We start from the raw sequence: 26,159 nt of genomic DNA, 5'->3' as shown, positions 1-26,159 counted from the left end.
TTATTATTCACAATTCTGAACGAATGTGGGATTATGACTTCTGATCTCACCACAGCCTTCTCAAGGATGGCCAGTCCCAAGTTGAACTTGGTCCTTGTTTCGTCCTGTGACAGAAGTAGCTACCTTCTCCTTGCTTTTCATGATCATGGTGATCATGACCACCTGTACTCTTCCTTCCTAATCTCCCAAACCACACTGAGTCATGTGCTTCCCAAAGTTCTGTCCCCACTCTCCTCCCTTCATGCTCTATGTAGCCATCAGCTCTGAAGCCTCAACCATCTTCAACGCCTCTTCCTGCCAGTCAGCCCTCTGGGCTGAATTCTAGACCTGTGCATCCAAATACTGCTGATACTCCTTCACGAGACACCTTGAAGAAGCTCATTAAATAAAGCGTGCTCCTGGTTACATGTCTCTTCTTCACATAGAAGATGGCTCTTTCAGTTCCTAGGTTGCTAACGATGGAAACCTGAGGGTGACCCCAATTTCTTTCCATCCTCCTTTGTCTAGTCAATGAGTTTCTTACTGACTAGTTCACCTTCATCTCTACCTACCACTCACTCCTTGGATTCAAGCCTTCAATGCCTCTTGCTGGAATATTCAAGAATACCCTGGCTTTCTTATCTAGCCCCAAATCTTTGACTCAAAACTATCTTTCATATGTTCACCCAGTGCCTTATCTTAAGTTTAATGAGCGCACCATTCTCTTGCTTACAATCCTCTTCTGGTTTTTGGTCACCTATATCACAGAATTCAAGTCCTGAACACAGCAGAGAAGGCCCCCAGCATCCCAATGCCTGTCTATCATCCAGCCTCTTCTCCCACCATATCTCTCTTCTCTATCTGTCTCAGCACACCCAGACACTCCTGGTACCCTGCCAACCTCTGTGTTGTCCATGTCCACACACACACACACACACACACACACACACACACACACACCCAAAGCCCCCGGTTGTGTTGCAGTGCTTGACACTGGCCTACACCGAGTGCCACATGGTGGAGAGCAGTATGTAGTAAGTCTAAAATGAATGACACAGAGAGAAGTATGAGATAGAATGTGGACTCACATGGGAAGCCAGAACTATGGTACCTAAACACGCTAAACCCTGATTTGTATAGAAAAACAAAAAAGCCAGCAAAAGCTTAATTCCCTCCTTTACCCCTTCCTCCCCCCACCCCACTCTCATTGGTACCTGCTGAGCCTACCATCAGAAAGCACAGAAGTGGGCATCCTGGTGATGTGCCAAGAATAACAGCCTGTATTTACAGAAAAGTGCTTTATACACCCAGACTATCGCTGAAATTTCTGCACAAATTCCATCTCAGTCTTCCCATAGAGACGACTCTACCGATGGGGAAACTGAGCCCAGATGGAAAGTACCTTCACTTAAAACACTCAACTTTAGCATGAAAGAAGGAACGCACGAGAATGCAAGCCAGAGGCGCACATGTCTACTTGTGTACACATACACACGCATGTGTTTTAGTGGGTTCCCCGATTTACGTGTGCCAGGCAGGAATGACATGCCGATCTGCTGTGCCGACAAGCTTTTGAACTACTGTCCCCCCACATAAAACGACCTCGCTAAATTACTGTCGCTGCCCTTGTCTAGTTCCTCACTCAACATCAGCGGCACATCAGACAGCTGCTCCCTTCTCTGCTGGGGCCCTTCGCCTGTGCCCTCACTCTCTCTGGCTCTCACCTGTCCATCTTACTTAACGGCTTGCCCGAAATCACTCCTCCCACCGTTGACTGTGAGGAATTCTCTAGAACTCTTAAAAGGCAAGAACACTTCTTTACAAAGTGAGCGTTCATTACCCCAGAAGGTACAGAAGCAAGGAAATCCCCCAATGACTCCAGAAGGTTCTAGATAGCATGAATGAGTGAAATAGCAGAGAGCACTGAACTTGGATGGGAACCTTTGTGCCAAGTGTCCTGGTGGATGTCCCGGGTGCTTGTCACATCTAAAGGAGTGTCAGCTCCACTCAGGGCTCACGCCAAGCCTACATGTCAACATTGAAAACAGGATTTGGCACTTGGGATCAGTTGCTCTGGTCCTCTGAGTATATGCTCAAACATCAACAAAATTTTGATATTGGCACTTTACGAGTGGAGGCAATTGATGGATTGGAACAACAATGAGCCCTACCATAGCAAGTGGACCACAGGTAGGACCAGCGACAGAACAGACACCTATACAACTTTAAAGTTTAGAGCAGAGACACTAGTCAGAGGACAATAACAACAACCAGAATCTGGGGGTTAGGGGGAGATCTCTATGAGTTCCTCCCAACCTTGTTCCAGTGACACAAGAAGAAAAATATCCTGAGTCCCCAAACTGTTAGTAGCCTCCTGGGATCAGAGGTAATAAGTCACAGCAACTCAGAAGCAATGCCGCTGGCTTTTACCACTTATGATAGCCAGGACAAGCAACTGGAATTCTCTGAGACTCACTAGCCTCACTTTTGAAATGGAAATAATAATTACAACAGCCACAGGGTGACATAATAAAAGTAAAGGGACAGTCCTTATGAAGCATTGCAAACAGTGTCCGGCATGTGAGTTCTCTGGAAACGGGAACTGTTGACGTGGCCAGTTACTTTTCGGATGGCTAGGATCATGGGAACCCCTTCCAGGCCATGGTGAATGCTAATAGCCACCTGGATGCTGGGCACACCAACAGCCTTTGCTCGCCCACACTCCAGCTTCAAGGTCAAGCCCACATTCTACCTGGAGGGTCCTGCTCAGTCCTAGCACGGCAGAGATTCTTGCAGGAGCTTTCTTTCTCCAAGTGAGCCTTTTTGCTTTAGGCGGTTTGGAGCATCACACCCAGGCTTCCTGCACGCTAGGAATGTGTTCTAGCACTGAGCCACACCCTGAGTAGCTTGAAACAATTATTTAGAGATGACTTTTGACTGTGGTATGTATCACCAGGAGGCAAAGGCCAAAGAGTAGGCAGAGCTGTCTGTGTGGTTCCTTCCAGGACCACTGGGATGGTGGGCTGAGCCACTGAACCAGAAATAGAAAAGAAGGAGAAATAGACCACCAGAAGGGCAACCACGGGAGCCAAAACTCAACTGGTCGCTTAGGATGGAAAAAGAACCCTGTGAGACTCGCTACTGGTGTGGGACTCTGTGAAGCAGGAAAGGTACTGGTCACACACAAAACCAAGTATCCACTGAAGATGCCAGACACCAGCGACACACAGCTACTAGAGGCAGGCACACCTCAAATGTTCTTGCTTTTCAGCTGTAGCCTGGGACACAGCTTATCCCGGTATCGCCTGTGTAACAGCCAAGCAAAGAAACAGACACTAAACTCCAGCAGCTTCCTTGAATTTAGTCAGAGACAACCCCCCTCCCCCTGCCACCATAGACTTTGAGATTGTAAATATACTTGTTCTAAAATTACCCTTAAAAGAGATCCTGGATAAAAGGGATATTCCTGACAAGGGAGACCACTAAAGACGGGAAAGGGTGCGTGTCCTCAGAACAGGCTGGACAGACACACCACTTTAGAAAACTGTTCGATCGTTGGGATAATACACACATGCTAATGTAGGACACTTTGTAACACCTGTGTTTGTGTGTGCACGTCCATGCTCATGTGAGAACAGATGCTGACATGCCACAGCACGTGTGTGGAAGTCTGAGGGCAACCCTGGGTGCTGGGTCTTGCCCTCTCTGATTATTTGCCACTGAATATGCCAGACTAGCTGGCCTGGAAGCTCGCGGGGATTCTTCTCTGTCTGCCTCCTGTCTCAGTGTAGAACTCTGGGATCACAGGCACATACTACCAAATGCTGCTTCCCCCAGATTCGGGGGATCTGAACTCGGGTCTTCAGGCCCGTGTGACGAGCATTTTACCCACTAAGCTATTGCCCCAGCCCCAAATTGTTAATTATCTTAGAACATATGCTGGCCCACCTGTTAAGAAACTAAACTTCAGCTTGGCGGTGGTGGCACACGCCTTTAATCCTGGCACTGGCACACACACGTGTGTGATGAGTCCTCCATGCTTTCTCATGGGCCATACTCACAATTTTATCCTTCTAAACATGCATTAGTAGGTTGAAGCAGGAGGATAGTAATTTCAAGGTTATCCTGGGCTATCTAGCAAGTTTGAGGCTAGCCTGGAATACGCTCTTCTCAACAAAACAAAACATATTTTTTTAAAGAAAGAAAGGAACAGGTGTGATCAGTATTGTTTGTAAATGGCTACCAATGAGGTACAGAGAGAGAAAAATCCAAAGGTCACTGTCATGTCTACTACAGGGGTCTATATGATGCACTTTGAACACTAACGTTTTTTAAAAGCATAAAACTCTTGAGCTATTTCTTGCCTTTATGGAAAGGAGGGGTTTACCTACAAATCACTGAGAACTGGCATTTACAAGCATGCTTTGGCTTCACTCTTAGAAACAGATGGGGACAGAAACCCTAAAACCCTGGAAGAAAAGCGTGCAGGCCTAGGGAAGGGGCTAGAAGATACTAGCCCTGGAAGACTTGAGAGTACAACCAATGTCCATGAGATGAAGCCCAGTATCACTGTCTGTTCCAAAAACAAAACAAAAGAGTATTGCCAGGGGCTTTGTGTTCATCAATAATTATGGTATTCTGCAGGTTGGGGAAGAGGATCAGGAGTTCATGGTTAGCATAGACTACATAATAATTCATAGACTAGCCTCAATTATGTGAGCCCTGTCTCAGAGAGAGAGGGAGAGAAGGAGCGAGAGAGAATTTATAAGTATGGTCTACTGGATATAACCCTCAGTCACTTGAGTAGGAGGTTTTGTTTCCCTGTGGTGGGGGTGGAGAAGACCACAGACACTCTGAGGATTTAAGGTAGCACAGCCTGGATACACATTACCAAAAACTTGCCTGTCATACACTGGGTTTATGTTTGCTTTTTCCTATACACAGGGTCTCATGCAATTCAAGCTGGCCTAGAACTCCCTATGTGGCCACAGTGGCTTTGAGCTCCTGACCCTGCCCTCTCTAGCTCTAGATTGATGGGTTCACAGCCATTTGCTCAGAGATTCACGCCCGTCAGTAAGCACCCTGCCAACTAATTGTCATCCCTAGCCACGAACCTGTTTCTCACTTGCTGTAAAGTAGCCCGACAGATCAATCAGATCAAGCCATGAGTGCTGTGGTCCTCAGAAATTAAGTGACTCCATCAAAGTCACACAGTTTGAATGACAGTCCTGAAGTAAACCTGAGTCCCCGGCTCCCCATATAACACACTTTTCCTTACGCTAAACTGCCTTCCCCGGGTGGCAGTGAGGGCCACAGCAGTTTTGACAGCGGGAACGCTGTTTATATGTGATCATCGGACATTCTGTCGACGTGACACAGATTAACACAGCTGTCAAAAGGAGACAGTGGCCGGGGAATTCGCAGTGGGGAGCCCGGAGAAGAGGCCAGGAGGAAAAGGAGGCAAGCCCAGCAGACCTCCTCAGAGACCACACAGGCTGCGGTGTCCTTGTGTGTGACACTACAGGGCACAAGGTGACGGTCCTTGGGAGAAGGATGGGTGAGGGAAACAGAAAACAGGGGCAGCTGTTCTGCTTAGAGCGGGGTCCCACCTCCGCAGCTGCACAAGCTGCTTCTTCCCGAAGCACCTGCGGAAGGGCAAGGCGCCTGGGACTGGTGTAGAACCACAAGGATGCCTTCAGAAAGGAATGCCGAGTGGGGCTTCCACACAGTCTTTAAGAAAAGTGTGTGGGGGGGACCCACTTCTTCTCCCCATTGCAAAAAAATCAATTCTTGCTAATGAATAGTCAATATCCCAATGTCTGCAAGCATTCTTTGCTTTGATTTATTTCACCATCCCCCTTCTCTTTCTCCCTTGTAGCTCTCGCCTCTGTGGTCACCTCTCATCCCCCTGAGCCATCTTCACCATCAAGTTCAGAAGCAGCAGTGATAACTTGATGTTGACAGGCAGAGAAGATTCAGCCATGATGGCCTTCATGCGGACTAGATGCACTTTTCAAGACAGGGTTTCTCTCTGTAGCCCGGGTTATCCTGGAACTCACTCTGTAGACTAGGCTGGCCTCGAACTCAAGAGATCCGCCTGCCTCTGCCTCCCGAGGGCTGAGATTAAAGGTGTGTGCCACCACTGCCTGGCCCTGCTCTATAGCTTCTAACTGCCCTGTATAGACATGCATGCCTCAGAAGTATGAAGCTTAAGAACGGCAAATAAGGGGCTGGAGAGGGGGCTCTGTGGCTATCAGCACTTGTTCTTGCAGAGGAGCAGGTTCGATTCCCAGCACCCACATGGTGGCTCACAGCCATCCAAAACTCAAATCCAAAGGGATCCTATGCCTTCTTCCAACTTCCACGGGTACCATGCATGCACTTGGTACACAGACATGCATGCCAGCAACACATAAAACAAAAAAAAAAAAAAGGAAGACCAGAAAAAGGTAGAGACACTTCTTTACTGGCTCTCCTGTTAAAATAGAGCTGAGCAAGAGAGAGACGTGGGCAGAGTTGATGAAGAGCACCCTTCGGAATGCAAAGACACCAGATCCCATACTTCACTTTCACACAAGCCCGGCCACCCCAAAGACTAAGAAAGGAAGCAAGAAAGCAACGTCCAGGCAACTATAGCTCTTGCAGCTGCGCAGGCAAGAGGGAGAAAAACACCTCTCGTAACTTCCTCTGGCCTCGCCTGAGAACTCTGGAGTTTGGGAGGCTATTAGAAAAAGGTTAAATGTGAGAGCAGGTAATGGGATACCAAGGGGCCCATGTCAGGGTTGTTTGAACAGTACTTGGAGGCAATTGCTATTGAGAGCTGGTGACCACTTTAAAGGGCACTGAGAGAAAGCAGAGTCTGCAAGAAAAACCTCCTCGGGGCCTTGGGAGCAGGCAGCTGGAGCCTTCCAGCATTGTACAAACATCCCCGGAAACATCGGTTCTCCGCTCCTTAGCCCAAGATGACTGGGTACGCACACGTTCAGCATATTTTCCTGTGTTGTTCTTGGCATCCGTTCAGTTTTGGAAGTATGTGGGCTTTACAGACATAACTGCACATCCCCCTGTCTTCCACTGTAAACTTTGGAGATCTGAGGTCTGTGTCTTTAACTTCTTGTTGAATTTATTCAGATTGAAGCTGTCCACCAGTTGCTTAACATTGTATCAGTGAGCTCCGTTCAAAGTGTGAGTACTGACTGTCAAAAACATACTGCCGGGTCGGGCATGGTAGCTTATGCCTATAATTCATCACTCAGGGGGCTGGAGTAGGGGGATCTGGAACTGAAGGCCAGGCTGAGCTACAGAAAAAGACCCTATCTCGAAAATAATAAAATTTGTATAATTTAACTGATAAGAACAGAAACTACACTTGATCGTAGCCAAAAGGCCGAGAAGCGATGAAATATGTATAATTTAAAAATTAGTAAGATAAACTTTTCCCAACCCTTAAATTCATTTTCTTATTAAAATGATAGCTCTGCCCAAAGGAACTTGTGCTGTCAATCACAGGATAATGAACATGGACCACTAAACTATCATATTGGCTTAATGTATGATCGCGACATACTATATAATTACCCAGTCCCCAGAAGATTCTTATAATTGGATCACGGGGCATTTTGTGAATGTTTTGGACAACAATTAGAGGACCACAAAGTGAATGGGATTGTGATGTTTGCCAGCTACAATGCAAAGAAGGACCCCTAAAATTAAATTAGAAGAGTCCTTTAGTTATTACATAATTATAATACAAATTTCATTAAGACACAAGGGGTTTTTTTATACATATAATTGAACTGTCCTCAGAATCCCCAAAGAATATATTTCTTAATAGTTTACAAAAAAACCACATGGTTATATTTCCAGATTGGGATTTCTTCCTCCCAGACTGGAGCAGCTAAACCACATAGGCAGAGCATGGAGTTCCCGTGTTGTTTGGCCACTTGCTTATTTGGTCACTTGGAGAGTGAGCAGGGTCTTGCTATATTTGTCTCCCAAATGTGCTGCATAGCTAGAATATCTGCTAGCATTCTGAAAATATAAAATGACTGCAAGGATATTTACAAACTTACGGGTGGGCAAGACGGTAGGGAAATGCATTTGCCACTAAGCGTGACAACGTGAGTTTGGTTCCCAAAATACACACGGTGGCTGCAAAGGAACCAACTATTGAAAGTTGTCCTCTGACCTCTCTATTCACCCCATGGCATGTATACACACACACACACACACACACACACACACACTAGAAAGATCCTAAGAAATTCCAAGGAAAGAAGAATAGTTCATCTATAGAAAATGTTACCCTTAATTAAGTCCCCAGAGATTTTGTAGTTTCTTACCCTTCCTTCCCTTTCTACCTTCTCCCATCTGTCCCTTCTGGCTGTCTTATTTACCCCCCGCTCATCCTTTCTGTCATCTTTATACCTCTCCCTGTAGAAGTCAGAAGAGTTGCCATAGAGCCAGGAGGGCAGGGTACAGAAAGAAATTATGCAGCTCATTCTCCTAACTTAGGAGTCCCAACGGAAGGAACTTACATGGACATACCACCAAGGTGGGGTTCCCACACAAGTTGTTGGTCCAAACCAATTAACAAGTCAGCAGAATAGAGGACCCCCAGTCTTGTCCCAGGATATTCCGAATCACTTCCAGGACAAGGCATGACAGTTTCTGAATCCTGACTTGACACAGCAAGCACCCACCCATGTACAGCAGATTTACAAGCACAACAATTCTTTAAACTTAAAACAATTTTTTTTCAAGGCCAATAATCAAAAGTGAAAAGGATGAGAGGAAAAAAATATACCAATTCCCCTAGCACAGCCGGAGTGCAAATAAAAATCTTGGATTAGTCATTAGTAGGATAGCATATATACATATGTATATGTATTTATAATTAGGAAACAGCAGCACTGGCCTTGTAATGACATTTGTTCAGGAGAAAAAGAAATTCATTTAACCCAACAACATCATAACCCAATCAACCTTTGTGGGTGTTTAACACCAAACAGTTTCACAGGAGCTAAGGAGATGGCTTAGTGGGTAAAGCCCTTGCCCCAAGTATGAGGACCCAGGTTCAAATCTCCAGTGTCCATGTAAACGCCCAGTGAGGGTGGCAACCCACTTGTAATCCTAGCACTCTGGAGGTGGAGACAGCTGATCCCAGAAGCAAGCTGATTGGCTAGACTATGGTATCAGCAATCCTGCCTCAAGACAGAAAGGAGAGAGCAATAGAAGAAGACATCCAACACCCGCCTCTGGTCTACACACACATACCCACCCACCCACCCACCCACACACACACACACACACACACGGACATGAGCGCACACACACGCGAAAAGGACAACAGTTCCATAGAGAGCAAGACTATGGTGGCATCTGGTGCTCCTCAACCAGAGTTGTGTGCCTTCCATTTCCTCCTCTCAGTTCCTGGAATAAAAATATTCCCTCTCACGGAGCACAACAGCACGGGCTACAGCCTCTCCTCATGGAGTGTGAGCCCTGCTGGATGTCGCCTTCTGCTGTATTTGAGAGACCCTCTCCCAGGCCCACGTGCCCTTTTGGCGACCATTTCCATACGTCCGGGGCAAAGAAAAGGAGCCAGAATGGGTGGCCCTAACTGAGAGAGACTGAAGCCATCCAGGACTCAGGATGCCGGAAACTCTGGCCTTGTGAACAAGTCAGCGGGTTGGCAGAGGAGACCTCTCCAGAAGAGAGTGGAGTTAATTAGCCTTTTTATGCACGCACACACACACACACATGCTGGCTTCACACATTCAAAAAATAGACCCAGGCTAAGCACAGGGCCTGTTTTAGCCTGGTTGTGTAAAAATTAGATAGACGGGGCTCCCTCTCCTTTTTCTGCAGCAGGAGCCCTGCCTTTAGCATCCTTACCAGTCTTAGTGGAACTTTAGGAATGAAGAGGCAATGTGAAAAGGGCCCTGAAAATTGTTAAAAACACAAACCACTTTCACTTTCTCTAGGAGTATCTAGGAAACCATACGTTTATTATTAATTAATCAGTATGCGTGCAAAAAATATAATAAATGTTCTCTCTGTGACGTGGCCACTGAGCTACGTCCCGGTGTCTACTTGTGGAACAAATGGTTTGATGAGTGACTGAAGTCAGGAGCAGTGAATGATCACCAAACAAGAGCTCCTGAGCCTGGCCCCAGACGGCTGCAGTACGGCATGCTTGGCCCAGGGCCAAAAGCATGCCTGCCAGGGAAACAGGAAGTCACTGAGAGCTACCACAGACCCGCGGCTGAGAGAGTTCCCCAAACAAAAGCCAGCCACTGATTTCCACAACTGGCCTGCCATGACACCATATGGTCAGCAATACTGTCTTGCCACAACACAGAGGCCCATCTTCAGGGTCCTGTGTGCTGCAGAGCTGCTGAGCCGGTAGCTGTCCTGTAATTATTTTCACTATTTTATGACTTTTCTTGGAATTCACTTCGGTGTAACCCAGATGAGGGCACGGGGAGGAAAATGCTATCTCCCGCCCCTCCTGACTCAGCCCTAATGAATCGCCTTTTCTTATATCAGAGAGCAATGAGCGCCAAACCACTTCGCATTCATTCCCGGGGCATGGGGGAGGTGAGTGGAGGCGGCTTTCTGTGGGGACAGAAGGAAAAACTGGACATTTAAAGTTTCTCACTCTGATCTCTGTTGACACTGGATTTAATTTATAGGGAAATCCAAACCTTTTGGCTCTTCCCTTTCTTCTCTGGGAGTACCCACTTCAAAGAATTCTCCAGTCACTGTGTGGAGAGCCTGCTGCTGAGCTGCCATGGGTAAAGACAGATCGACTCGACTATAAACACTGCAAGCATTTTCTTCCTCAGTGATTTGCCGAAAAAGCCCCTCCTCTCCGTCTTCTGAGTAATAAGGCATACTCTCTGAGAATATTCTAGCTAGGCCCCCTCCATCTCTGCCCCATGTGTCATGACGAACACCACTGTGGATTAAGGGCTGATTTGGCTCTTCAAGGATGGAACCATGGAAAAATTAGAGACAGTGGAATTCCAAACCTATTTACTTTTGGCCTTGAGGGATCTCCCCTCCCTTCCCCACCTCTCTCAGACTTTTTCCGTCTTTCTTTTATATTGAGTGCTTTGCCTGGATGTATGTACAGACACCAAGTGCATGCAGCGTCCCTGGAAACCAGAACACAGCATCAGATTCACTAAAAACAGAGTTACAGATGATTGTGAGCTACCATGTGGGTACTGGGATTCGAACTCTGAAAAAGCAGCCAGTGTTCTTAAGCTCTTAGCCATCTCTCCAACCTACCCACCCCCCATTTGATGTTTTGTCTTATTTTGTTTGGGAGACAGGGTCTCATGTATCCCAGCAAATAGCCAATAGCCAATGATAATCCAGAACTTCTGGCTTTCCTGCCTCTACCTCCCAGATGTCAATAACAGGCATAGTGCCCCACTACGAGCAGTTTTACACGGCGCTCAGGATCAAACCAGAGCTTCCTACATGCTAAGCAGGCACTCTGCCAGCTGAGCTATAAGCCCAGACCCCAGTCTCTTACTTGCTTCCAAGTTTTCTTATTAATCCAGGAATTAGGGAGTTAAGTAGACAACAGTAGGGTAAACCACCCCATCCTGAACCTCTTGTACAGGCGCTGATACTATTTTACCCTTGTAAGGAAGCCCAGGCTAGGAGGGCCAGGAGGAAGTCAAGTGAACGCTCTCTGAATCATTTTCTAGAGGGTCACTTCCCCCACTAGATGAGCCGCCAAAGCGAAAGGAAAACCATTCTTTAAAGTCAGGTGGTTGTTAGATTGCTTCCTCAAAAATATAACGAGTAACTTTGAGAAGTCAAAGAGCGCAGTGCGCAGCCTCGGGATTTTCACCCCAGCAGCTGCCCTGCTAGTTCTCCTCGCGTACCGAGTGCTTTGAATTCCTCCGCCGAAGAGTCCCATTTCGAAAATTAAAAGGGCGCTATTGCCAAACTATCTGGAAAGTGTCTGACTTGAAAAAAGAAAATCACAGACACTATTGCTTCGCTTTGTCACCTGGGCTGCCTATCAGGCGGTGACTCTTGCCAAGGGAGACTCTGGTGTGGCTGGCTCTCCCCAAGCGTCCTCTAGCTGCTTCCTCTAAAACCCTCATTTCTGTAAGTCTGTCAGAGGTAATTATCTCTTTCCTCAAATTTATTGCTCTTCGGTGTATCGTAAACACATAGATTACACAAACTTGATGAAAACAAGCGAAGCATGCGTGGCCCCCGTGGAAGGAAAGATGGTCATAAATAATTACCCCAAGTATCCACTATCTCTGCTAATAGAGTAATGAAGTAGCTGTGAACCGCCACGGGCAGCCAATCCCCGTTCTTCGTCCTTATATGGCGGCTCCCACACCCATGAGCCAGTCCCAGAAGCTCCTGCAGGAGTAGAGGCAAGGAACCTTCTCAGATTTGCAAGCCTTTGACACTCCAGCAGAAAGGCGACTGTGCAGCCTATCAAAGCTGGTATCACAAATGACCTGAGTCCCAGAGGAGGGGACAAAGGCAGGCTTCTGAAAAGCACGTACTGTCTGTCATTAAGCGATTGTTACACATTCTGGAATGTTCCCATTCCAATCTTAGCCACAAATTTAAAAGTTACTAAAAGCCCCTGAGTGAGCCCCATCAGGCCTTTAACTCTAAGGATGGGATCAAACGGTGAAAAGGCAACACACCTCTTGGATTTCAACAGCCTGGGAGCCAGATATGTCTGCTGCCTAAAGAACCTGCTTTGTCGCCATCTGCTCCTCTGGGGACGACAGATACGGTCCAGTCTGATAAATAATATTGGCCCCAAATTTATTTTTGCCTGTGAAAATACTTCCGCTAATCTGCCGTCACGACCAACAACTTTCTCAAATATCCCTTCAGCAAGTTCTGAGAAGGCAGCGCAAAACCCAAATCCGAAATAATTTCCTCCAGGCCTCATTAAGGAAGAGGAACACGGTTTTTAAAAATTCAATAGCAGCTGCAAACCATTGAGAAATTCCTAGTGAAACTACAAAACACATTTTCAACCATTTAAGCCACAACAACTTCTCAGCTGAGAAAGTTGCCTCTTGTGTAAAAGCAGCTGTTTACCCAACATCCAGGAATCTGAGTGGGGTAAAGGGTTACTGTTAGCCATGACTGAGAAAGGAAAGATCTGCACACATCACCCCGAGGTGAGGAAATAACCCTCGCTGATGGAAGAAAACCAGCACCTGGAGGTTCAGCCAAGGCCTCCACTCTCAGGGCCATACTCTGTTGTCCCAAGGATAGGAGGGAGGACAGCTTGAGAGTTGGGGGGGGAAGGGTAGGTCCTTCTGGGGAACTTCCCACCCTATACTACTTACACCTTCTGAAACCTACACTCAAGAATAAACGACCAAAATGAATTTATCTCATTTATTTTAGTCAGTATCACTAAAGCCAACTACGGGTTAGGCGGACATAAATCAGACACAGTGGCAAGAGAGTTAACAATAATCCCCACTTGGTCCTGCTGAACTTTTCTACAGCTACTCTCTCAAGATGAGCCTTGAACCCCAAACACAGTTCTCTTTAAAAACCATAACAAACTGGACATTTCTGAAGCACCTACTTTCTCTAAGTTACTGTTTTTTTAGGAATTCTATAATACGGTCATTTTTGCAGCTGGACTCTTTAGGAAGACCGTGTTTTCAGAGAGGGTTAGAAGTTAGGTGTTTATCATAACAAAGGAGCACTCTCCTTTGCCTTTGAAAAACGTGTTTTATTATAATCAGGCGGCTATGAAATAACTAGTATTGGAAACACTTGGGTCACCATGACTGCTACCATCGATACAGAAGTGAAGGTTCTATTGTGCGCCCAATGCAAGACATCTGTGTACTTTGTAGGTAGTGAAAGCCATCCTTAAGGGAAAAAAAAAAAAAAAAAACTCTAATGCAAGAAAGACTCAGACCCAGAAAAACACCAAAAGCAAACAAGAGAAAAAAGACACATGCCCAGGGGAACAAGTAGTTAACTGGGTAGTTAAGAAAGAGGCAGAGGAGATGGAACAGCTACGGTCCAGCAGCAACTCCAAGACTCTTCGTTGATGACGATGGATGTGCAGGGCTCATGGCAAGGGAGAACTTTCTTATTCTGTGTGTACAGCAGCGCTCACCATTTAAGCTACTGAAATGGAAGGAATAGAGCTATTGTTAGCCTTTCCCTGGATCTGTACTGAATATACGGCTGCATTAGCTGGCCAGATGCTTCGGGGGTGGGGGACAAGAGGAGGCTAAAGGGACTTGGGGAGCTAGCTTAGCTGGTAGTGTGTTAGTCTGGCAAACACGGGATCATAAATTCAATCTCCCAGAACCCCCATTTAAAAAAAAAAGTCACCACAGGATGGTGCACTGTGACTCTAGTGCTAAGTGGGTGAATTCCTGGGGTGTGACAGTCAGCCAGCCTAGACTACTTGGGGGGTGCCAGGCCAGCAAGACACTCTGTATCAAAAAACAAAACAACAACAAAATGTAGATTACACCCAAGGAATGGCACTTGAGGCTGTCTTCTGTCCTGCACACGCATGTACACATATGTGCATGCACAGACCCAGGCACATAAAAACCACGGCACGTACACAAATGTCAACGCACATACCCAGGCACATATAAGCCACACATGTACATATATGTGCATGCACAGACCCAGGCACATATAAACCACGAATGTACACGTATGTGCGTGCACACACCCAGGCACATATAAGCCACACATGTACATATATGTGCATGCACAGACCCAGGCACATATAAACCATGCATGTACACAAATGTGCTTGCACAGACCCAGGCACATATAAATGTGCACACACAGAAGTAGCTATGGGGCGTCATAGTTATAAACCGGAGTACAAGGCTTGGTTTCCTGGAATTACGTGGAAGAGAAAGATAAAGCACAGGTCCTCAGTTACCTTACCAGTTCTGGTTTATTTCTCTGGTCACATCACTGCCACACCTCATTAGGGTTTAAGGTCCCACTGTCACCCATGACAAAGACAAAACAAACGGGTGGACAAGAAAGAGTCACACAAGGTCAGAGGTATGTGAGGTCAAGAGACATGGGAAGTGGGAGCCTAGCAAGGCCACGTACCAAGTCTGGCTCCTGTTCAAACTGATCTGCCTTCATACAGGCAGTCAGGCAGACAAGGCCTACCCCTGTGGAGGACATAGCTCTGTAGAAAATGGGCTTGCTCAGGGAAGCTTGCCGAGAGAGTCCTGCATCCTAGTAAAGGCACAATAGTGCAGAGCAAAGGACACTCCGGCCACGGTGAAAACACAGAATGTAATTCCTTCCTGTCAGAAGGCTGCTCTGCCAAAGGCAAATCCAAGTAGCCACAATTAGGAGGGGGTCACATCAGAGGGTAATAGAAGTGTTGGGACTTCTGTCTAACTGTGAGAGGACTATGGGAGCAAGTCTACTCTCCAGCACTTTCCAGAGTCGGCTGGTCAACACGCTGTTATTACCACATTACACAGACGACTAGATTAGTCAGGGCAATTTAACCTGCAGGAAGTGGCATCTCACAGAACGAAGATTCCTATCACTTGAATGCACACCCATAAACACCCCAGGTACTACTGGGCCAATTCATCCCCCCCCCCCCGCCACACACACACCACCACCACCACCACCACCACCAACAACAACAACAACAACAACCCGGCCTGAGAAGCACAACACCAAAAAACATAAAGAAGGCCTTCGACTCAGCCAAAGTCTCTACTTAGGACAACAGAAAAGAAAGGATCGTTTCTGTAAGACACAACCTTTGAACTCACTAGTATCCTCAAAAGGAGTAAGAGTGCAGCTCAGTGGTAGAGCACTTAATTCTCATGCTGAAGGCCCTGAGTTCAATCCTTAGCACAACCAGAAATAAAACTGCCAGCCGGGCAGTGGTGGCGCAAGCCTTTAGTCCCAGCACTCAGGAGGCAGAGGCAGGCAGATTTCTGTGAGTTCGAGGCCAGCCTGGTCTACAAGAGCTAGTTCCAGGACAGCTAGAGCTGTTACACAGAGAAACCCTGTCTCAAAAATATAATGGAAGGAAGGAAAGAAGGAAGGAAGGAAGGAAGGAAGGAAGGAAGGAAGGAAGAAAGAAAGAAAGAAAGAAAGAAAGAGAAAGAACGAACGAACTGCTGAAGCTGGGAGCAGAGACGACACTAGAGATGACTACCATTTTGGGGGAAAAACATATTTTTTAATTCATTTGTATTTTATGTTCATTGGTGTTTTTCCTGTGTGTTTGTCTGTGTGAGGGCACTGGAACCCCTGGATCTGGGAACTGAATTCAGATCCTCTGGCAGAGCATCCAGTGCTCCTAACCACTGAGCCTTCTCTCTGGCCCCTCCGTATATCCTATTTACATATCCAGTTCTCTTCTTCCATCACATGGGGTCCTAGGAATCAGATTCAAGAAGTCAGGTTTGTCAGGAAGCGCTTGTACCCATTGAGTGGCCTCACCATCCCTGAAAAACTATGTTGTTTAAAGAGGCAGACTCATCGTTTGTCCTGTGATGTGCTGTAATGAGTCATATTAAACCATGCTGTATTGAGAGACTTTCTGTCAACTGCTTATTCTCTGCTTTTACTTATTATATACAGAAACGCAATCTTTGCTACGGAAATTCTCAAATGTGAACAAGGGATGTGTGGATAGGAGGACTGCAGCATTTAATTGCCAAAATCTGAGGAGGAGACTTGAGATTTTGCCTCAAAAACAAGCAAGCAAGCAAACAAAAATGAAGAAGTCGATCAAAGTGTCTACCAATAGGAGCTCTTCCATCTTACTGTGTAACATTCATAATGGTCAAAAGGAAAGAGATGAGGCTCTAGAAGAACCTCATGGGGCAAATGGCCAAGGCATAACACAGGGGCTGAAGATGCAGCTCGGTTGGTGAAGTGCTTGCCTAGAATGCAGGAAAGCCTGAATGTGATTCCCAGCACTATCAACCAGATGTGTGGCATACCCATGCCCCCAATCTCAGCACTTTGGAGGTGGAGACAGGAGGATACAAAATTCAAACTCATCCTGGGCTATTTACCACATTCCAGGCCAGCCTAGGACACAGGAGACTTTGTTTTTTTTGTAAGTTTGTTGTTGTTGTTTAATTAAATTTATGTAGCGATATTTTGTTTGTGTTTTAACAAATTAAGCTTGCCTTAAGACCAGAGTGCAGAGTTAAGCCACTAGAGGCCAGGCAGTGGTGACACATACCTTTAATTCCAGAATTCCAGAGACAGAGGCAGACGGATCTCTGTTAGTCCAAGGCTACCCTGGGCTACACAAAATTGATCCAATCTATAAAAGAAACAGAGCTCACACAAAGGTGACCCCAGCACTTACGATCCTGCTACGATCCTGCGTTTTTATTCCCAGCACTAGGGAGGTGGAGACAGGAGTGATAGAGCCAGGTGGAGAGAGAAATATAAGGTGGGAGGAGACAGGAGCTCAGTGCAGTCTGAGGACAGGATTGCCCTTTTGGTCTGAGGATTCAGTAGAGGTAAAAGGTCTCTCTAGTGGCTGGCTATAATGGCTCTCTGATCTTTCAGCTTTCACTTCCTAATATCTGACTCCAGGTTTTTATTATTAATATTTATTAGAATTCGTACGTAAGATTTACTTATTGTATGGGCATGCATTCATGGTGCATGTAGAGGTCACAGAACAACTTGAAGGATTCAGTTCTCGCCTTTCATCTTGTGGGTCCCAGGGACTGAACTCAGGTTGTCAGCCTTGGCAGCAAGCTTCTTACCCACTGAGCCATCTTGAATATATATGGAGAACTGCAGAGTGCCTATATCTATTTAAATGGGGGGAAAAATTTATTTTAGGATAATAATGCAATATGATTCCAATTACACAAAATATCTAATATGTAGGTACATACAACTGGTGATAGGAAGACAAGACAAATATACAAAATCATGGAGACTGAACAGAATCAGGCCATTCTTGCTGCTCGCTTTCATTTAGTAATTTATTTAAGCAGCATGCTGAGCTCCTCCTATCACAGGTAGGTCCTTTCAGAATCGCAAGGACATAAACATGAGTAAAGAGACAGACCCCCTGCCCTGGTCCTCCCATGCTCCAGCCAATGCGAAAACTCTTGCCGGACACTGCCGCTCACGGAGGCAGCCCCTTCCATCTCGGAATTTTCGTAAAATTGGTTTTTAAAATATACATTATGCCGAAACCTGGCATTCTAATAACCGCCGACCACTGACCCTAAATTTATCCCGAGGTCTCAAGGAGCACTCCTAATCCTTTCTTTGCATGGCAGCCCTTTATGTATTTTCAGTCAGCCATCCTGTCTCACACACACACACACACACACACACACACACACACCCGCCATCACGCCACACACTCAGCTTCAAGCACTGATCTCCACCGACCATGGTTTCCAGCCCTTGCACCACCCTGCTTGCTTCTACCTAAGTGCCCTCCTTCTAGCTGAACCCCTGATCTCAAGTGATGCCCAGGAGGTAATGAGCAGGACGCCACAGGCACCACCTAGTCAGAGAAAAAAAAAACAAAGTGAAAGTGAAACCCAGCAGCTCCAACAATCACCCTCTCCTCTTTTCTGTAACAAGCCAACGCATCATGTCCCAGAAAGAACTATTTGGAAAAATGTGAACTATAATAGGGTGTGGCAGCACACACCTGGAATCCCCCACACTTTGGAGGTGGAATTCAAAAACTTCCTCAGGTACACAGTGCGTTTAAGACCAGCAAAAGCTATTGGAGACTCTGCCTCGAAAGAAGGAGGTGGGAAGGGGGAGCTTTGTTATAAACATCAGTACTTAGAAGATACAAAGTATTTACTCTCCTGGGAGTTTTCCTCGCTGTTAGTTTACTGCTCCCAGAAATATGGTACCTGAGAGAATCACAAAGTCTACTTCTTGAAGCTGCTTGAAACATGCAACTGTGTCCTGCTGTCCTCCCTGAGGACAAGGGTATATCCCATCACCATGCAATTTCCAGTGGCTACAAGTGTGTTCAACACGCAGCAGTGGTTCACTTCCCACTCATTAGACCTCAGCTTGCGCAGGCACTGGGCTAGCCTCATAGTGCTCTATTTCCAGGGAGCACATGGGCAGGAGGCAACAGGGAGAAATCAAAGTCCATCATGAAAACGCAGCTAAGGGGTGCGGGAGACTCTTGCCCGTCTGATGCATTTGATCCTGACCACTGTGCCATGAGATGTGAGAAAAACAACTCACTACTTTTGAGACAGGCAGGGAGACAAGCGCCAACAATCCTGAAGTGAAAAGCCACAAAATCCCCAGTGAGCTGGACAGAGCTGAAACCCAAGCAGCGCCTGCTTTCCAACTCATCAGGGCCCTGCCATGTCTCTCAAGCTCAGCAACAAACATGTTACAGAGAAACGTAACTGGAGGTTTCTCTCCCACCTGCCAGTTCCTGAATAACCATTCTGAGGCCTAATATTAGTTACAAATCATTTGACCTATTAGCTCAGGCTTATTATTAACTAGCTCTTACAACTTAAATTAACCCATTTCTATTAGTCTATATTTTACCACGAGGCTCGTGGCCTGTCCCTTCACATCTTGCTTCTTCAATGGCTGCTTGCATCTCCCCAACTCCACCTTCTTTCTCCCTCTGTTTGGATTTCCTGCCTAGCTATATTCTGCCCTGCCATAGGTCAAAGCAGCTTCTTTATTAACCAATGGTAATAAAACATGTTCACAGCATACAGAAGGGCATCCCACCTCAGAGAGACTATGAGTAAAAATCACAGGGCATAAATCCATCCCCGAGTAATCTCTCCTTCTTACCTCCAGTGGAGCATATTGGTCAAAGTAGGCTTTCCTAAGCCCAGAAGTACTGACATTCTGGATCAGGTGAATTCCTAATTGTGAGCATGTATTAATTTGCTTTCTATTGCTGTGATAAGCACCATGACCAAAAGTAACTTGGGGAAGAAAAGGTTATTACAGCTTACAAGGTCTAGGCTACCATAGAGGGAAGCCAGGGCAGAAGCTCAAGGCAGCAACTAAAGCACAGGCCATGGGGAAACTCTGCTAACTGACTTGCTCCCTTGGCTGGCTTTTTATTACTGCCCAGGGGTGACACTGCCACAAAAGACTGGTCCCTTCCATATTAATCATTAATCATCAATCAGAACAATGGGCTTGCCTACAGGCCATTTGATGGAGGCATTTTAGTAGAAAAGAAAAAGAAAAGAAGGAAGGCAGGAAGGCAGGAAAGCAAGAAGGCAGGGAGGGAGGGAGGGAGGGAGGGAGGGAAGGAAGGAGGGAGGAAGGGAAGGAGGGAGGGAGGGAGGAAGGAAGGCAGGCAGGCAGGCAGGCAGGCAGGCAGGAAGGCAGGCAGGCAGGCAGGCAGGAAGGCAGGAAGGCAGGCAGGGAGGCAGGGAGGCAGGGAGGCAGGGAGGGAGGGAGGGAGGAAGGGAGGGAGGGAGGGAGGGAGGGAACTATGACAACAACAAGGAAAAACCAGCCACGATAGTGTTCATTGCAGGATACCTGTCAGAACGCCGGGTTTCTGTCATGGAGACAACTATGACACCCCTAAATTACAATAATCAAAAATGTCCGGTGTGGATGAGGATAAACAATTTAAAGCATACCTTACCTGGTAACTCCAACTACCCATGCCACGCTGTTGTTAACTACACATGATCAAGACCATCACTTCTCCATCTACACCTCCATGTTTATTGCTCCCTGCCCCTGGAATTTTCTCAGCCCTTCTGCATAGCTGGCCTCCCTCCACCTGCATACAGCTCTTACTGGGTACCAACCCCTTCAGATTCATTCACAGCCTCTGGGTTAGTACACCTGGCATCTGTCAATCGAAGGCAGAAAAATGACTGATCCCTGTGAGGATAACGGGCATAGACTTCGTCTTTCAAAGCTGGGTCATCTGTCCCAGTCACAGGTGTGAAGGAGGGCCAGGCTTAGGCTGCCCACACAAGTGCAGGCCTCCAGAGCACTCCAGTCCGTCTGATGGGAAAGAGGTGCCGGGAAGTGGATGGATGAAGCAAACATCACTTATCCTAATCCCTTCTTCCCAGGCAGAAGCAAACGCTGACATAGCTGGGGACTGAAGGGTTCACATTCAAGTGACATTACACAGCCAGATGCTAACCACCTGGACAGGCAGTTAAGGGCTAGAAAGGGGAGCCTGGAAGTTGTTAGTGTAAAATTAAATATTTCATTGAAGTGTTCTCGAGTTGTTAAGGAAATGCTGAAGGGGATGAAGGTCAGTTATTAGAGTATTTTAAAAGATTCCATTTCAACATAAGGTCCCTCCCAGCCAATGGGAAGACCGGTAGAACTAAAAGGCGGTGCCTAAATGATCCTTAAGCAATCACTTTCCTTAAGTCAGAGGAAGTACAGCAAGACATTCGTGGTTTATATTAAGTTCCCCAAGAACAGTATGCCAGCCTTTAAGACAAAAGCAAAAGGCCACTTCGGTTGCTTCCTTTTTCTTCTGCTTGTGTGCATGTGGCCCTAGGGGAACTGAACAGTTTCTTTTTCAAATAGAGAAAGGGATTCAAGAACCTCTCTAGAGTTTATACAGCCAGATAGCCTTCAAAAATAAAAATAAAATGTGCTTCCCTTCACTGCCCCTGCTAAACAGAACCCTGTAATTTCTAAGTATTTCTTTTCTTAAACAGTACACCCTCAACTCTGTTTTTATGAGTAATTCATCCACTCTTATTTCATTTTTTTCTTTAAACTTTCTTAGATTTAAACAAAAACAAATTAGGTAAAGATAATTAATTACTTCTGGCAATAGCCAGTTACCAGAAGTTGTATTCCCAACTTGCAAACCTGAATAATGAACCTTTGGACGTGTCTATTTGAGATCCATGCTGTTTTCTTAATGAAAAGTTAATTTGGAAAGACTTCAAACTCCACCAGTGCCAGGCGTGGTGGGACACGCCTTTAATCCTCTGGGAGGCAGAGGCAGGTGGATCTCAGTCCAAGGCCAGCCTGGTTTACAAAGCGAACTCAGGGATAGTCAGGGAGGGCTACACAGAGAAATGCCCAGAAAAACAACAGAAGGCAGTAACAACAAAAAACTTACTAGCAATCATCTGTAAACCATCTACCCCCCTTCAAATAGCAATGTCAAATGAGTTTGAAATAACAGTAAAGTACATCATTTTTCTCAGAATACTGTGGGAAGGGAATAAACAGTGCCTGAAGCTCTAAGTGGTTGACACGCAAGACTATATTGATTTAATAGCAATCTGTTATACTCTTGAAATAAGTTACAGTAACAATGAAAACCTATGAAGAATATACATTGTCATGCAAATTAAAATAAAATTAATAATTTAACCTCTGTGAAGTACCGCATAGACTGTGTATCAGTGCTATGCAATAAGTAAAGTTTAAAAATCAATTTATGCCATATTATGTGTGCTAAGGAAGAATAAATACTGTGTACAAAGTCAAGTCCTCACTGATCCAAAATGATGTCTCATCCAAGCATCTTGTTGGCTGTGACAGCCAGAAGCACCTTAGTTAGTTTTTCCTCTGCTTGCTGCTTCCTCCCAGTTTGTGATAAAAGTAGTAAAGAGCAAGAGAAAGGGAGAGAAGAGCAGCAGAGGAAGCAGGAAATGAAAGCAGGTAGCCATAGGCTCCAGACCCCCCACTCTGAGCTCCTCAACACCAGAGTACACGTGAACCACAGCTTGAGGCTTCAGGCAGATACTGTGAGAACCTGAGGGCGGGTTTGCAATCTGTTTCTGCTAGTTAGACATCTGATGGACACCATACACTTCTCTATGGTGCAGAGCGTGTCAAAAGACAGGCTTTGGCTATCATCAACTCCAGGATGGAATCCAGCAAAGAATGACTGGAAACCAAACAGAATGCTCATCACCCACAGAAAACTCCGCAAGGAGCGTCCACAAAGTGGAAGTGCTTTGAAGGCACCCACAAACGACAACATAAAATGGAAAATTGTTTATTATGCTAGATTCTGGGGAGGGGGTGCAGGAGCTCAAGGGAAGGCTTGCTCACAAGCGTCCTTATCTCAACCAAATGAAAAGCCCTGTTGGGAAATCTAGCAGCGAACTCTGAGTCTCACAGGCTTAGGGGGAAAGTAACTGAGTGTAAGGAAACCTAACCGCCCATCATCCTCATCTCTCCTACAGAAACTGAACAGTGGCCAGAAAAAGCTCATTTCTCTCATATTAATGAGGCAGAAAAATCTGAAAAAATACCTCATTTGTTCTCATAAGTCTAAAAAGACAGGATGGGGAGTATCCAGATGCTAGCTACTTGAGAGTCAGCTTTACCTGGGAAGGGATCTGCTAGGATCTCATTTTGTAGATTATGACTAACGATGAACTAACTGGACTTCTACTTTGCAGGCTGACACTCTGTACAACTAGAATGCACCATGACCAAAGAATAAAACAGGATTGCATGTATTGCTGTTTGAAAACAATGCTTCTTGAGGTTTAGCACAAAGAACACCATATTGTTAAGGATGGAGAAATAAAAGTTCACGGTTTTCTCACAAACTTAAGACAGACTAGATAAGGCAATGGGAAGGTTTGGCAAAAGCCACCCCCCTCACCCATGACAGCAGCCGGATATTAAGCCGGAAAGGTTGCCATAAAAAATAAAATAAAATTTAAAAGGCAAAAGGATTCATGGATAAGAAGGTTCAGTAGTGACCTAGTATATTGGCATTTCCTGGATCTATTCCAAGGATGGATGGGAACATTTTTGGATGGGGTACAGTTATATCCAATACTCAGTGATTAATACCTATATTATCAAATGAATTTTACGCGATAAACTCTTCAGAGCATGGGTCACATAGATTTATGCACTGTGCAAACTGTCTATAAATTGTTAGGATGGTGACAGGGAAAGGCCCAGGGGGAATAAGACTACCACCACTTTGAGACTGTCAAAATGACATTGATGTGCTTTCTGATGCTCTAAAGGATGGCACCTTTGTCAAGTCGATCAATCTTTGGACTTGCAAATCAAAACGTATCTTAACACCGGACCCAGATCCTGTTCCAAGTGCTGCAATGAACATATTTTGCTACCAAGAAAGACACTGGGAAACACTGAGATTTTTTTTTTTTTTCTTTTTTTTTTTGGTTTTTCGAGACAGGGTTTCTCTGTAGCTTTGAAGCCTATCCTGGAACTAGCTCTTGTAGACCAGGCTGGTCTCGAACACTGAGATTCTTAAATGTATGAAGTCAATAGTTCTCACCGCGGAAGCAAGGAGTCTTGGGGAGGGGGTGCTCTCTGTAAAAATAAAATGGTTGTGGCTGATGTCCGGACCGAGGTTACCTATGTCTAGAGAGGACCTGTCACTTGAAGTAGTATAGGCTCAGATCTAGGAGTGCTGCCTGCTCTACACACCAGGCTACAGAGAACCCACAGCAATCTTAAATAGTCTAGAACCAGGGGAGACTACTGCTCACCACCTCTGGTTGCTTTTGGCTTGCTAGTTTGTATGTTTGTCTTCCATGCCTATGCTTGTAAATGTGCAAGATAGGAAAACAAATCAAAAGCAGCAAAGCCCTCATTAGATTGTCCTCTTAACCCAAGCCAGGCAGAAAGAGTCAATCGATATTTAGTACTTCGGAAATACTGGTCCTAAGAAGGTAAACAATAGCAATAGAACAGAAAAGAATCCTATTCACTTTTATTTTATTTTTTCAGCATCACTGTTTGGCTGTAGCTGATCACCATTTTTCTCTAGAGCTTTCTAAATAGTGAGTCCAACTCGAGAACGAAATTTAATTGCTCTGTGCCTCACCGGAGTTTCACTATAATCCAGCCGTCGATTCAAGAAAACGAAGAGGAACATTTTTGTAGTAACCCATCTTGAAGATTTTTTAATCTCATAGACAGGCTAAGCTTAAGGTATTCTTCCATCTTAGAAGCGGATGTGAATTCTGAAACTAATCATTTTACAGGAAAATTTAACTCATAAAATTGCGATGTTAATTTTTCTCTCTACGCACAAAATCTACACACAAGTCTTTTCTTAGTATTAAAACGGTTTATTTTCATTCCACATCACACGTACTTCATATTGGCACCCGTGAGACGCTTATATTTGGAAGAAGCTAGAATATACTGTATTGCACATGGCTTTGGTATTTCTCTACGTCAATAAGCTAAATTATTGAAAACTGATAGAAAAATTTGATTTTTCAGGCGATGTTTTTCAAATCTATTTGCTGTTAACTTACTACAGTAGGATTCATTGCGAAATTTATAGTAGTTGTCTTCATTTTCATTTTGAAGTTAAACCCTGGCTGGGGCGAGCTGCCTCCTAGGTAACCTCAGAATGCAGGCTGGCTTTTACCTGCGGGAGTCAGCACAGAGGCGGCCCCCACCCTTGTCCTTCCACCATCAGAGGATGGGAAGGGTGGACACAGCCCAGAGACAAAACTTTCTGGTCCCTAACTCTACTCCTCTCGCCTCCGTACCAGGTCTCTAAAAAAAAAAAGAAGAAAGAAAAAGGACAGTGGCTTTTGTTTGGCACCATCCCTAAAGGTCGTGAGCTGTGTCAGAAGACGGGAATTTTGGAACCTCACGCAAAAAGTCCGTTTCTATGCAGTTAGGGAACAGAAGATGTGCAAACACTGAAGAGGGTGGGGGTGGGCAAGGATGGAATCCTCTGGTTTGTCTGGTTTATTCTACTCCAGGCTAAGGTTCGCTAAGTCAATCTCCCATGACTGAGGGCGAGGGCAGAGAGGGGGCTGGGGGACTGCTAGGAATACTGGTGCCATCTGGGTCCCCAGCTACAGTCAAGACGCTGGCCTCGTCCAAGCTCAGGGTTACAATCAGGAAAAAGCCACTGTGCCCGTGGTTTGGAGCTTCCTGTTTGTAAGCGAGAAGCTTACTCTGGGACCCGGGTTCTCCCTCCCACCGCACCGGTGGCCTGAGGCGGAGGAGGGGGCAGGGCCGGAGGCGCTGGGCGGTCCCCCGGGCTGCGCTGGGCCGCCAAGCGGACAAAGCGCCTCCCGCTCCCTCCCCCACGGCCGCGTTCCAAAAGGGAGGGGAGGGAGGGCTGGAGGGGTGGGATGGAGAGGGAGGTCGGGGAGGGAGAGGAGGATAGGAGGAGGGCGCAGCCGGAGGGACTGGGCTGGAGCGCGTAGAAGGGG

At 46.0% G+C, this 26,159-nt stretch overlaps 1 protein-coding gene and 1 pseudogene across 1 annotated transcript in view; both read right to left on the bottom strand.

Moving 5' to 3' along the window:
• Maml3 (mastermind like transcriptional coactivator 3) overlaps positions 1-26,159 on the bottom strand; it is a 415,315-nt gene that overhangs the window by 386,815 nt on the left and 2,341 nt on the right. The gene's annotated exons all lie outside the window — the stretch shown is intronic.
• On the bottom strand, positions 7,202-7,378 carry LOC119826964 (annotated as a pseudogene).

The sequence above is a fragment of the Arvicola amphibius genome, chromosome 11 (genome assembly GCF_903992535.2).
Source record: "Arvicola amphibius chromosome 11, mArvAmp1.2, whole genome shotgun sequence".
In the NCBI taxonomy this organism is placed as follows: Eukaryota; Metazoa; Chordata; class Mammalia; order Rodentia; family Cricetidae; genus Arvicola; species Arvicola amphibius.
The sequence above is the reverse complement of the archived record's forward strand: the minus strand, read 5'-3'. Positions and strand labels throughout refer to the sequence as shown.